General features: G+C 41.1%; 1 protein-coding gene across 3 annotated transcripts in view; it reads left to right on the forward strand.

The window, feature by feature from the left end:
• Positions 1-298: 298 nt before the first annotated feature.
• YES1 (YES proto-oncogene 1, Src family tyrosine kinase) overlaps positions 299-14,454 on the forward strand; it is a 58,035-nt gene continuing 43,879 nt past the window's right edge. The window contains exon 1 of one of the 3 annotated variants that reach the window (XM_080685341.1): positions 299-435. The gene's annotated coding sequence lies outside the window, so the exon portion shown is untranslated. Of the gene's footprint in view, positions 436-726; positions 816-916; positions 1,166-14,454 lie in introns of those variants that run through there. The other 2 variants (XM_080685339.1, XM_080685340.1) reach the window with 2 other exon arrangements.

The raw sequence follows: 14,454 nt of genomic DNA on the forward strand, positions 1-14,454 counted from the left end.
TTATCCCATTTCCTCTTGGATCCTCTCCCTTCTCCAGCGACTGGATACAAGGCAAGAAAGAAAGAAAAAACAGTTCTTGGATTCAGATGCGCAGGACTCCAGTTCTGCCTGCCGCACTTTCAGGGTGGCAGCCTCAGTTTCCATCGCTCTCAAGCAGGATAATACCTGTCCCAGTTCCCTCCCTGGGACGCTGCCAGGATCCCGTACAAATAAGCTGCCCCGAGCTAAGCCAGAGATCTCATCTCCGGGCGAGCCGCCAACAAAACTCCGCTTCGGTTCAACCTACAGTCAACAGGAAGCTCCCGGGGCTGGGACGGGCTCGAAGGAGGCCCGACGCGAGTGCTGCTGGACGGCGACCGGGCCGGTGATGAGGGTGTTAGTAACACCCGACACGCCCGTTCGCCCGGCGGAGCCGAGATTTTACTATCAACCACAGTGAGTGCGGGAGCATGGTACGGGGAGCAAACTGTCCACCAGAAACCCTGAACTCTGTCCTCCCCGCAAAACAAACAAAGCCCCAAAGCCCTCGGCACCTCAGAGACCCGGGCGAGGGAAAGGAGAGAGGCGGAGGGGACAGAATCTGCGCCCCCGGCTCCATCTCCGCGGCGGCCGCAGGGTCCGCGGGTAGGGAGAGCACGGCGGGTCGGCTCTCCGCGTGCACAGAGCCTCCCCTCCACGCCCCCCGCGCCGCCGCGGGAATCCGCCTCGGACCCCGCCGCCATGTTGGGTCGGGATCAGTGACTCCGACACGCCACCCGGGAGGCCCGCGGCGGGGCAGGTCCGCGGCCCGCGGGGCTCCGCGCCGGCGCCGGAAGGTAGGGGCCGCGGGAGCCTGGTGGGCGCGGCGCGAGTTCCGGTCGCGGGCGGCCGCGCGCAGGTGGCTGCGGCCCCCGCCCCGCCCCCGCCGAGGGGCGGTGCCAGGAGCGGGGCGGGCGCCGCGCGGAGGGGAGATGGAGAGGGAGGGCGAGGGGCGGGAGCCCGGGAATTCCCTCCTCCTGAAGTAACAAGTCTGGGGTCGACCGTGCTGTCGTCGCTGCCGCCCGGCGCCGGGACGAGGAGGTGGAAGGCGGGAGAGGGCCCCGCGGGCCTCGCCTCCGCCCGCCGCCCCCTCCCCACCACCGGAGCCCCAGGAGCAGCGACCCATGCGAGCACGACTGGAGGGCAGGTAAGGACTGGACGAGGCCCCGCGGGCGGAGGCGGCCGACCCCGGCCGGGCAGTGTAGGCCCCGGCGCCCGCCCGCGCCCGGAGGCGCCGCCGCTCCCCGCCCCCGCCGGCTCCGAGTCGGGAAGTTGAGGAGAAACTTCTCCCCTCCCCCGACCCGGCCTGTCCGGCGGGCGTGTCTCCTTCCCGACGCTACCTGCTCGCCCCCAGCCTCGGTCTCCGCCCGGTCCAGTCCGTCCCGTTCCCACCCGAGTCCGACTTAAGGTGCTGGGAACGCTCGGACCCCCAGCCCCCGCGTCCTTAGGGTCGTGTGGGCCGCCCGGCGAGGTGAGGCGAGGTGTGTTTTGGCTCGTACCCCGGAGTGAGCGGCGAGGGTAGCGGCCCAGAGGTCGGGGTCTAAGTGCTGACCTACGCCGGCGGCAGCTGTGCCGGGAGAGCCGAGCCGACGAGGGTGTGTGTGGGGCGAGTGGGTGAGCCTCTCGCTTCACTTGGTTTGATTGAAAACCACAACATGTTAAAGTTTTCCTTTGTTATGTGTTGGGGGTTGGGAAATATGCCATTCAGCATCCACTTGGACAGTCTTATGCCACTCCGTCTCCTCTGTCCACACGTTACAGAAAATTTTGTTTTAAAGTGTGTTTTTCCTTCTTGATAATTGCTTCCAGCTTTTGCTTTAATGGGGTAGGGCAGCGTTGTTTTAAGAAGCTCTTCGAAAATCATGCCCGATGTAGGGACTGCTTTAATTTTGTTTTGTAGTGAATGAGATACAGCGTAGTTTGGATTTGGTTGAATTATTTTCTGCGTAATTAATTGAAACAGGCTTGGAATAATACACTAACAATTTATAAATTAAAGAAATGAAAAGTCTCTAGTGGAATCACAACTTTATGTTCGTGCGGTTTATTATGTATATATGTCCCACCGGTGTGTGTGCACATAGATGCTTTCACATATGCATATATATGATTATAGTCTATTTGTGTATTGTAACTGTAAGATTGCAGTACTAACGGTGTCTTGATAATTCTAAGGGTGTTTAAACCATCTAGTTAAATTTCTAATGTTAAATTACACACTGAGGAAAATATTACTAAATGTGTACGCTTGACTATGCATTTAAGGCAAGCGTGGTAAATTCAGTATCTTAACTAGCTGCAGTACTTGGCACACAGTGGACAGGAAACATTTTGAATGGACAGGTAATGAAGGAGCGCCTTATATTGGAAGCCAAGGATCTTGTATACATCATATGTGATTTTCATATATTGTTCTGTAAGAAAGTTGTTTATCACTAAACCTTACACTTGTTTTATTTGAATGAGACCCCTGCCATAGTTGATATTGAAGAAAAGGGTATTTAATTACATTTTAACTTTTGGACATTAGCTAAAACTCAGTGGAGATTTTGAATGCTGGTTGACAATTCCTAGGGTCCTAAATTTGAAACAAACAAACAAACAAAACCATTTGCCTTTTATCTGAATCTGAATACAAGACAGTTCGTATCTATGTTTTCAGAATAATAAAGGTAAAAGAGCTCTTAAAGTATGTAGTCTGCTGTAGCCACCATAATGTTATATTAGCTTTAATTTTGCAGTATGTTCTTGCTGACTTCATAAACCACAAAATTGAATCCTTTCTGTTCAACCGAAAGTGAAATTACAGCTTTGACCTATCTTCCTGGGATAGGTGGAATTTGTCTTATGACTGAAGTATAATGTTAATACATGGTTTCAGTTTTTGGTTTTTTAAATTCCGGAAATTCTCAAGCTACAAAATCAATGACTGTGCATCCCTGGTTTGTTCCCTGGTTTCATCACCAAAAACAAAAGAACAAACTAAAGTCAGTGTCCATGCAAATAAATTTCCTTTGTGGTATGTAGTGTTAGAAGAATAAATATTCTAAATGACTAGCAATGACCCAGTATAAATGTTACCAGCCCCTGGTATAAGACTTCTTTATACAAAGGTTAACGCTGTGTCTTTTTAGATCGTATTTTATTAATGTGAGTAATTTTTCTTTATAAATATATTTAACTCTCAATCTCATGTTCAGTGTAGACATCATTAGTTTCTACTAGCATTATGCTAAAAAGAAGCTTAATTATACTAGTATAAAAATTTAAAAGAGCAATACTAAACTTTGCCTAGGAATACAAACTTGGGTGATAAATCTGTATGTATTTTTTAAAACCTGCAAGGAAGTGATTTCTACAGAAGTAAAGGTATGGGAGGAGGGAGGAAGTTGTGATTGGAGACCTAGCTTCATAAGTGGTGGCAAAGTTCTTTTAACCTGGTGGTGTTTGCAAGGGTGTTGGCCTTAGTATAAATCATTAAGCCATACATTTGTTCTGTGTGCTTTTCTGTATCTGTGTTGTAGTTTACATAAAACTTTTTTTCTTTTTTAAAGAAGCCTGTGTGTAATCTATTTTATATAAGGTATTAAAATAAATTACTTAACATTTGGTGACTGACTTTAGAATACTCTTAAATTGTCCTTTGCAAACAGGTTTAGACTTATTAAATAATAATTATTATATCCAGCTAGTGCATGCAACTTCTTTGACATATAAATAACATGTTAATATTTTGAGAGAAGACACCAGGTTTTTACTAACTTTCAATCCTCTTCAGCTTTTATATTGACAATTAGTAGGTATCAAAATATGTTTATTAAACTAATGGATACTGTTGGGTCATTAAGTATTAAATACACTTTATTTTACAAAAAATTATATAACAACAGTTAAAACTCAGAATTAATTATGGCATCAAAGTAAAGTCTTTTATTCATATTCAGTTTTCTGGCATAGTAATAGTTTATTTAGATCAGTTTTTATATTCTTAGTTTTGATACTCGTAAGGATGTCATGAAATTCTGAGCATAAAATATGTGTTTACTTAAGTTAAATGAAGATGTGTCGTATAACACCTAAAGGAGTATGTTTTGTTTCAAAAGAAAGAAAATTACAATATGGCATTGGAGTTTCAAAAATGCTGAGAATCATTGCATTATGCTACTTGTTTTATGTAAGGCTTGCTGTTTTAGTTGTTGATAGCTTTTAGTTGTTGGCATTTTGTAATGTAGAGTGAAAGAAGGGATCACATCTGTGCCAATTTCTTATATCACAGGAACTTTCAGTAATGTTATGAAGGTGATGTTTGTGGTGCTGGCTTTGTTACATGAATATTTACAGGAAGTTTTAGTTAAGATCTTCCATTGTTAACCCTACATGGCTTAGGTCATCTTCACATTTAAATAGGTCTATAATACAAATACAAGTTCCTCTAGCAAGATATAACTGCCTTTCTTTAAAGGAAATAATCTGTTCCTATTAAAGTATTTTGTTATCTTATTGGTAGTGTGTACAGCAGTTTGTGTGTTTCTATGGCGGGGTATGTATTACCGCTTTTCTTCCTCTCAGCTGCTTCAGCGCCACAATTAGCCCGAGTATTGCTCAGCTGCAGCTGCTGGGTGATTATGAACCATCCAGCTCCTGTCTACACTCAGAGGCAGATTTAGCAAAAGGAGGTATAGTAACAGCAGAGGGTGAGAGAGAAGAGCCAATGCTGCTGCCAGTGTAATTTTAACATGTCTGTATTCCAAGGAATCATTGGAAGCAGTAGCACTACTACTGTTTTGGAACTAGCCGACTTGATGGCAACATATCCTGGTCTGGATTGGGTTTACCTGGTGTTACTTTTAAGATCTTGAAGCTCACTCCAGGAAAGAGTAATTTCAGAGTACAGGATGATGTACCAGTGAGGTATTGTAGGACTGAGTTTAAGCCTCTATGCCTGGGATAGCATTGCCCTTCAGTTTCCCTTGTTTGAGTGTATATATGAGGCATATATCATATACTTACTCTATGCTGCTTTAAGCTGCTTTAAGCTCTCAGAAATGCTGCAACTGTTACTGTTGTTTGAGGGTGGCAGGAGAGTTTATAAAGCAGGTTCTTTGGATTCCCCACTTTTTCCCAGGAAGTAGAAGACCTTAAAGAGATCTAGAACTACATATCCCCTGCAGTCTGAATTTTGCAAGTAGGAACCCTAGATTCTATTTCCTGTTATTCTTCTTTTACTTATGGGATATGAGAAGATGGACATCAATAAATGCAGGTAAAATATCATCTAAATATGGCAAGCCGCAGACTGGAATGTGCCATAGGCAATGTTTGCTGCTTCTGAAATGTTGCTAAGTTTATAAACATGCCAAGAAAGAGCCGTAGTATCTTGTCTTCTCTTTTACCACTACTGTTGGAAAATCTACAAAGACAATTCGTTATATTAGTCCTGGCTTTGAAACTTGGTGGTTCAGGGTTCTGGCTAATTTTGGATTGGGGATAGAGAGTATTGGGAGAAACAGCACTCAAACTTGTATAACCAAGAGGAAGGAAGAGGTATAGAAGACTACACAGTTGAATATTAACAGGTATACATTGTCATTATAGCACATACTTAGCATGACATTGGTGTATTGATTCCCTTCCTTGTGCTCCCACAAAACTCCGATGTAAAAGTGCATTTCTCCTTGCATTATTATTTTTTTCTTTCTATGACTGATATATTTTATCTAGTGCTCACTGTGGAAAGGAATTCTTTTACATGAGTCTTTAAGAAGAGTCCCTAGTAGAATAAATACTTAATTTTTTAATTGTATACAGAAATCTGGTTCTGTTATATGACTTCTTCCACACACAACACCTCTACTAAAATTTTCTAAAACTAGCTTGGTGCTTTTTTATAAGCTAATGTTAAAACAAATTCTTTTGATATATATATATATGTATTTTTTTTACCCTCAAAGTTTTGTTCCAGAAAAAAATTTTCTAGAACTGTTTAAACACTTGCAAATGTGAATTTAAGGGTCATTTTAATAAGATTTATATATTAAATATATTTTTATTGATTTCAGAGAGGAAGGGAGAGAGAGGGAATCATTGATTTGTTGTTCCACTTATTTATGCATTCATTGGTTGATTCTTGTATGTGTGTGTCTATGGTGGGGTATTATTCTGACCAGAGATTGGGACAATGCTCTAACCCAGTGGTCGGCAAACTGTGGCTCGCGAGCCACATGCGGCTCTTTGGCCCCTTGAGTGTGGCTCTTCCACAAAATACCACGGCCTGGGCGAGTCTATTTTGAAGAAGTGGTGTTAGAAGAAGTTTAAGTTTAAAAAATTTGGCTCTCAAAAGAAATTTCAATCGTTGTACTGTTATTTGGCTCTGTTGACTAATGAGTTTGCCGACCATTGCTCTAACCAACCAAGCTACCTGGCCAGGACTAGTTGGTGACTTTTGCTGTATAAGTTAATACTTATAATTGTTCCATGGGAAATTTATAGATTTCTAAATTTTATTCTGATGCAGTTCGTATTTTATGGCTAAGGATACTTTAAAAGTAATAGGCATTTGTAAAGGAGCAGAGAAGGCAACTGTAGTGTAATAAGAAAAAGACTAAAAGGTAGCCCTAGCCGGTTTGGCTCAGTGGATAGAGCACCGGCCTGCGGATTGAAGAGTCCTGGGTTCGATTGTGGTCAAGGGCACATGCTCGGGTTGTGGGCTCAGTCCCCAGTAGGGGGCGTGCAGGAGGCAGCCAATCAATGATTCTCTCTCATCATTGATGTTTCTCTCTCCGCTTCTCTGAAATCAATAAAAATATATTTTAAAAAAAGGTAGAAGACCATCTGTATTTTAATTCCACTTCTGACAATGAAGAGCTGTGAGGCCTTTGTCAATTCAGTATATTCCATAGGCCTCAGTTTCACCATTTGAAACAGGAGGTAGTTAGGTCAGATGGTTTCTAGTATCTTTTCAGCCTTATGTAAATGTGTGGTTCTAGTACAGTTAAAGTTTTTGTATTGATAAAATATTTAAGGATGCCCTGGCTGGTTTGGCTCAGTGGATAGAGCGTTGGCCTGTGGACTGAAGGGTCCCGGGTTCGATTCCGGCCAGGGGCGCGAGCCTGGGTTGCAGGCTTGATCCCCCAGTAGGGGGCGTGCAGGAGGCAGCCAATCAATTATTCTCTCTCATCATTGATGTTTCTATCACTCTCTCCCTCTTCCTTCCTCTCTAAAATCAATAAAATATATTTTTTTAAAAATTAAGGAAATGTTTTAGAATCTAGAATTTGATACAATATTGGGTAACAGGTAAGCAAAGGTTATAGTGAAAACCTGACATGTAGAATTGGCATTGAACTTTCTCAGGCAAATGTAGTATTACATCATTCATTAAGTTGGACATTTATTAAACATGTGGTGTGACAAACACTATGCTGGTTTTGATGTTATGAAAGTTATTGCAGATAACTGTTGCCTTTTAGAATTCACAGTTGGACAGAACTGGCTGTGGTTATGAGACTGTTACAAATTTTGTATATTGGAGATCTTTTTAGTATGACAGTCCCTTGCAATACTTCTCTGGTTTTTCATATTAGTTGGTGATTCCTCTGAAATCTTAATAAATCCTTTTGCATTATATAGGTGTAGCCTCAAGTAAACTGATTTAATTCTCTAGGCAGAAAGAATTGATTTTTTTAGAGAGAAGAGAGGAAGGGAGAGAGACAGAAACATCAATTTGTTGGTCCCCCATTTATGCATTCATTGATTGTTTCTTCTATGTGCCCTGACCAGGGAGTGAACCTGCAACCAGTTGGTGTATCGGGATGACACTCCAACCAACTGAACTACCTGGCCAGGGCAGAAAGACTTTGATGTTTTTCTAGATATTATAGTTCATTACAGGTATTTGTGGCTCACATACACAAGCTCCACAACACCTATTTAGAAGTTTTACTATAAGAAGACACATTTGAAAGAAAGGCTTTTAAAAACCATTTCCAATTAATTTTGCAGTAATATTAGAAAAGTAAGGACTTAATTATTCATTAATGCAGGTAGTTGTGATGTCACTTAACAGTAATCATGATTATTTGGATGACAGCTTTGCCACAATTTATAGGAAAATAGCCACATTAACACATTTAATTTTTTTAATTGACAAAAAGTAATTGTTCTGGATATTTTTCTTCAACATGTAGTTAATATTTAGAACAAAATAGGCACGGGGCACTTCAAAATAGTTAGCTTTTTTTAAGGTTTGCAAAATAATTTTGTAAAAACAAACAGATTATGTTCCCAAAGTTTGTTAGACATTTACTTGAAAATCAAAATCTTTTCCCAGAAAAAGTCTTTTCTGTAAGGTTAGCCTTTTAGGTTAGATTTCCAGGCAGCTTATTAGAGTTTACCTATAAAAACCTAATGGTCTGGCTCAGTGGTTGAGCATTGTCAACCCATGAACCAGATCACAGTTCATTTCCTGGTCAGGGCACATGCCGGGGTTGTGGACTCAATCCCCAGTAGGAGGCGTACAAGAGGCAGCTGATCAATGGTTCTCTCTCATCATTGATATTTTTCTCTCTCTCTTTCTGAAATCAATAAAAACATTAAAAAAAAAACTAACGGGTATAACAGTTTCAGTGGTAAATGTGTTCTAACTGATTTTCAGGTTTTGTGTTTTTTTTTTTAACCTGCTGAGCTCTTGAACAGATGAAATATTTGGCCTACTAGATAGATGCTATGATTATACAGTGGGTGAATCCATAGCCTTTCCAATCACCATACCTTCTCACCTTCCTAGCGCCTCACTCTAGAAATCACTGTTATGAGTTCCACTTTGGGATACTAGGACTCTCCCAATGAGGCCTTACTGTTAAGCTAAGGTACAGAGCTTCCCTAGTTTATCCTACCTGCTTCCTACTCTAACCCTATAGGACCGTGTGAAGAATGGGAAAGCTTCAAAAGATTAGGAATGAGAAACAAAAATGAGGAAAATAGAGAAGGGCTTAGGGAAAAGAGGGAAGGACTTAATGTGGAGTTTGTAATTTTCCCTTTTGTGTCCTTTCTATTTTTTACCCAAGTCACTCCTTCTCTTAGCCATTGGTTAAGGAAAAAAGTCTGTTCTGTGGCAGGTGTTATGGTACGCATTCATGTGCATTATCAAGTTAACTTAAATCTTTGAAATGCCTTTCCAAAATACACAGAAAAATTGTGGATGAGGTAGGTATTTAATTATACATGAAGAGACAGGATCAGAAAGTATATGTAATTTGCCAATGTCATATGACTAAATGATTGGGTAGAACTGAATTTGAATCTAAGGCTAATGTTCCCTATAAGACAACTTCCTTAGGAATAAGGAGCAATGATAGAAAGGGACATTTCTTATCTTTTTCCTTCTCCCTTAAACTGTACATTTGTACTGGAGCTGAGAATTTTCAACCACTTATACTTTTCTTTTAGTGGAAGTAGCTTTCTGGTGCATATTTCTTAATAGGTGTCAAAGTCAGGTATTATATGAACTGAAAAGGATGGATTATTATACTACCTAAACTCTAGCAAATACTTTCCTTTAGTAGGTTTGGGTCTATAATGGAAAATTGATATACTAATTCCAAAGTATTATTTATCTTTTTATAAAACAAGATGTTAATTCTAGATTGACAGAGACAGTGTTCAGATGTTTTACCAGTTGTTTTTTTGTCCACATTTAATTAAAAACAAAGGAGCATGCAGAAGATGGATTATTACACTAAACTGTAGCAAATGCTGTCCTTTTGTAAGTTTGGGTTTGTAAGATGTCTATACAGTCTATTTGTATATAGTCAGCTCCCCAACCCCCATGCCCAAATCTGAGTTTTCTGGCTCAAAGACTGGCTCAAACTTCTGTACAATATTGTTTTCATTTCTACTAATTACATCATTTATTCCTAGATGAGTTAGTAAAAATAAATGGAAGGTCTGCATTGGCTAATGGTCCTCCATCACATTTCAGACCCATGCTGCAGGAAGAGAGCACCCTTGCTAATTTGCCCTGTCAGTAGGATGGAATTTCCTACACCTTGGTACAGACTCACCAGCCTTCACTTCCTTCTGGAGGAAACAGTAGGATTCTTCCATAATGGTGTGTTCCTATAAATCTTATTGTTACATGAAATTTGTACTCTCTGGATGAAGAGCCTCATCTAAAGCTCCAAATGAAAATTTTGTTTGCTACTATTGTCACTGTGTCACATTCCATTGACAGTGATTTCCTTCACCACCTTAGAAGCTTTTCTTCTTGGCTTCCTTTGATTTTTTTTTAGTTGTATCTAAGAATGTACCCTTTGTCCTCTCTAATAAGCTGGAGCATTGTTTTCTAGTGGGCATACTAGCTTGATTTTGTAGCATTATTATCCCACATAGAATATCTACAGTACAACTCCTGCACACATCACTCTAACAGTTCTGCCATTGACTGTGTTTATTGAGTCTACAAAAGGGTTAGCAAATACCTTTAAAACTGTGGTGCCAAGTCTGAATGATGGGACCATATCTACTGCTTGAATGTAAGTCCCTTGAGGGCAGGGCTCTTTGTTTTGGTTATGAAAGATATTCCAAGTATCTAGAATAACACATAATAGGCACTTTTTAAATATTTTAAAATATAGGAGGGTGCAACAGTCTGTTGGCAGTGTTTACCTACCATGGGCATGAAAGAAAGGAATTCACTAAAAATTCACACTATTGCCACTTTAATTTTTTATTCCAAAATAACCCAAACAGGCAAATTCATATTTTGGGGGGATTCACATTATAAATGGAATGAAATCTTTCAGAACATAGATCATGTAGAACATACTTGATTTTATGATATACTAGAGGCCCGGTGCATGAAATTCGTGCATGGCGGGGGGGTGTCCCTCAGCCCAGCCTGCACCCTCTCCAATCTGGGACCCCTCGAGGGATGTCTGACTGCCCGTTTAGGCCCGATCCAGTCGGACATCCCTCTCACAATCCAGGACTGCTGGCTCCCAACTGCTTACCTGCCTGCCTTCCTGATTGCCCCTAACCGCTTCTGCCTGCCAGCTGATTACCCCCTAACCACTCCCCTGCCAGCCTGATTGATACCTGACTGCTCCCCTGCCAGCCTGATTGATGCCTAACTGCTCCCCTGCCAGCCTGTTTGCCCCTAACTGCCCTCCCCTGCAGGCCTGGGTCCTCCCCAACTGCCCTTCCCTGCAGGCCCGGTTGCCCCCAACTTCCCTCCTCTGCCAGCCTGGTCACCCCTAACCACCCTCCCCTGCAGGCCTGGTCACTCCTAACTGCCCTCCCCTGCAGGCCTGGTCGCCCCCAACTTCCCTCCTCTGCCAACCTGGTCACCCCTAACCACCCTCCCCTGCAGGCCTGGTCACTCCTAACTGCCCTCCCCTGCAGGCTTGATCACCCCCAACTGCCCTCCCTTGCAGGCCTGGTCCCTCCCAACTGCCCTTCCTTGCAGGCCATCTTGTGGTGGCCATCTTGTGTCCACATGGGGGCAGCCATCTTGTGTGTTGGAGTGATGGTCAATTTTCATATTACTCTTTCATTAGATAGGATAGTCCTAGGAACACAACTCTACGAAAATTTGATATGTACCAAAATCTACTTTTTCATAGATTTTTATTTATTTGAGTCTCTATGATGGGTGGGGAACGTCTGACCCTTGAGTTGTATAAGGCCCATGAAATCATTTGGTTTGGCCCTGCCACAAGGCATTAGGGGTGAGTTAATTAGGGGTGAGTTAATTAAATGATCATCTATAGCAGGGTATTTTTTATTTATTGTTAATCTTCACCCAAGGATATTTTTCCATTGGTTTTTAGAGAGTGTAAGGGAGGGGGAGAGATTGAGAGAGACACACACATTGATATGAGAGACAGACATTGATTGGTTGCCTTCCACATACCCGAACAGGGCTGGGATTGAGCCTGCAACCAAACTATGTGCCCTTGACTGGAATCAAACCCGGAACCCTTCAGTCCATGGGCCCACGCTCTATCCACTGAGTCAAACTAGGGCAGCAGGCTAATTTTTAAGTTGATAATTTTGTATGACCTGAGAATGATGTTATATTCATATGACCCTTGGCAGATAAAAGGTTCCTCTACCCCTGGTCTATAAGGTTCCCACATATTTCTAAATGGAAATATAGCAGTTAATAAGTAATAAATAATGCATAAAACTAATAGCATCAATTGTTGTCATTCTAAATTGATAAGATGATTTCAGAATTGATAAGATAATGTCAGAAATGGTTAACATGCATTTTGCCTTTATTATATAGCTGTTGTATTCTTGTTACTCACCTTATATGGACATTTTGAGGCTAGAGCAGATGTTGAAATCAAGCATTATCAAGTATTTACAGCTTAAGAAGTTGTAGATAACTAGAAAATTAATCTGATGTTAATTTACTATGGGTAAAATTTATTTTACCTAGTCTTTTTAAAATTTTTTATAATTGATTTTAGAGAGAGGAAGGGAGGGAGAAACATTGATGTGAGAAACAAACATCAATTGGTTGCCTCCCACATGTGCCCCGACCAGGATTGACCCATAACCTGGGTATGTGCCCTGACCGGGAATTGAACCCCCCACCTTCTGGTGTACGGGACTACTCCAACCAACTGAGCCATACCAGCCAGGTCTACTTAGTCTTTTTTTAAATGAATCTATTTATTGAGATTATTTTCCTGATTTTGGAAGAACTACATATTCATTTTAGGAAACTTGGAATACATAGGAAAGTTTTGTAGAAGAAAATAAAATCACCCACAATACCACCAATTCTGATAACCATGTCAGTATTAACATGTATAAATTAGTTATTATATTTTTTCTGATCTTTTCCCTTTTTTCCCCTCCAAGTATTGAGGCATCAACCTTCCTTCCAAGATGGTTTGAGGGGTTATAACATGCTGTGTGTGTGTGTGTGTGTGTGTGTGTGTGTGTGTGTGTGTGTGTGTGTGTGTTTTCTACTGAATTTATTGGGGTGATATTGGTTAATAAAAGTATATAGTTTTCAAGGGTACAATTCTGCAATACATCATCTGTATATTGTATTAAAGAAGCCAGATTCATATGTTAATTTGTTGACTAATATTTATCTTTTGGGTCAAATCCTAAACATTGATGGATAAAAGGATTCATAATTCAATTCTTGAATTCCAACCTTTAAAAAATTATATCTACTCAGGCACCATGTTAATTAAGCTTTTTAGAAGATAAAAAGGAAACCCTGTCCTATCCTGCTTATCAATTAAGTATACTGCTTCCTTAGATAACCTGAAGAAATACTATATTGGAGGTTTAAAGTTCAGTGGCAGATCAAGAGAAGAGAGAAATGCACATTCGGGAAAAGCTTGGTGGGGGTGGGATTTGAGTAGGGTTTGAAGAATAAATAAAATGGGCATTCCAGAGTAGCTGATAATGTGAATAAAGACAAAAGATAGAGAAGGCAAGATGTTTTCTGGTGTAGTTAATTAGGTGTGCATTGAGCATAGGAATAAGGGGTCAGTTATATATACTTAAAAGTGGTGACTCAAACTTCACTGTGGCTGCTCATCACCTGGGATGTCTGCTAAATATACCCTCTTAACTTCTACCTCCAGAAATTCTAATTCAGTGTGTCTTGGACTAAAAGCCAGGTATTTTCATTTTTAATAAATATCTCAGGCTATTGTAGAGACATATTTCTATAACTTGAAGGTTTAAAGATGTTCAGTTTGACACAGTGGTAAACCACTGGAGCTCTGAAGTCTTAACTGCCTCACCTTGGACAAGTTAACCCTCTGTGTATCAGGTCTTGCTTCTGTAGATGAGGAAAAAGTAATTGCTTTTCAGAGTATTTTGAGAATTTAATAAAATTATTCATTTTTAAAAAAATATTTTTATTGATTTCAGAGAGTAAGGGAGAGGGAGAGAGATATAGAAACATCAGTGAGAGAGAATCATTGATCGGCTGCCTCTTGCACGCCCCACACTGGGGATCGAGCCCACAACCCAGGCATGTGCCCTTAACCAGAATCGAACCTGGGACCCTTCAGTCCGCAGGCCAATGCTCTATCCACGGAGCCAAACCAGCCAGGGCGAAATTATCCATGTTAAGTGCTAAACAGTGGCTGTCCCATTTAACTGTTCAGTGTTAGCTATTTTTGTAGTTATTGTCATCTAATTAAAAGAAATGTATTTTTACTAGATTATAATTCAGTTAATTAGTTATTTTACCCTACATGCTTATTCAGACTATTTCTTGGTGTATTACCTTGTGTTTAATTACTTCTTTTTTGTTGTTAATCCTCACCTGAGGATATTTTTCCTTTGATTTTTTAAAAATTATTTATTATTGAAAGTTTTACATATATCTTCTTTTCTCCTCATTGACCTCTCCCGCCCGCTCCTGCCCCCCAGCACATGCCCCAACCCCCTGTT

This window comes from Plecotus auritus, assembly GCF_963455305.1.
Source record: "Plecotus auritus genome assembly, chromosome: 8".
Classification (NCBI taxonomy): domain Eukaryota; kingdom Metazoa; phylum Chordata; class Mammalia; order Chiroptera; family Vespertilionidae; genus Plecotus; species Plecotus auritus.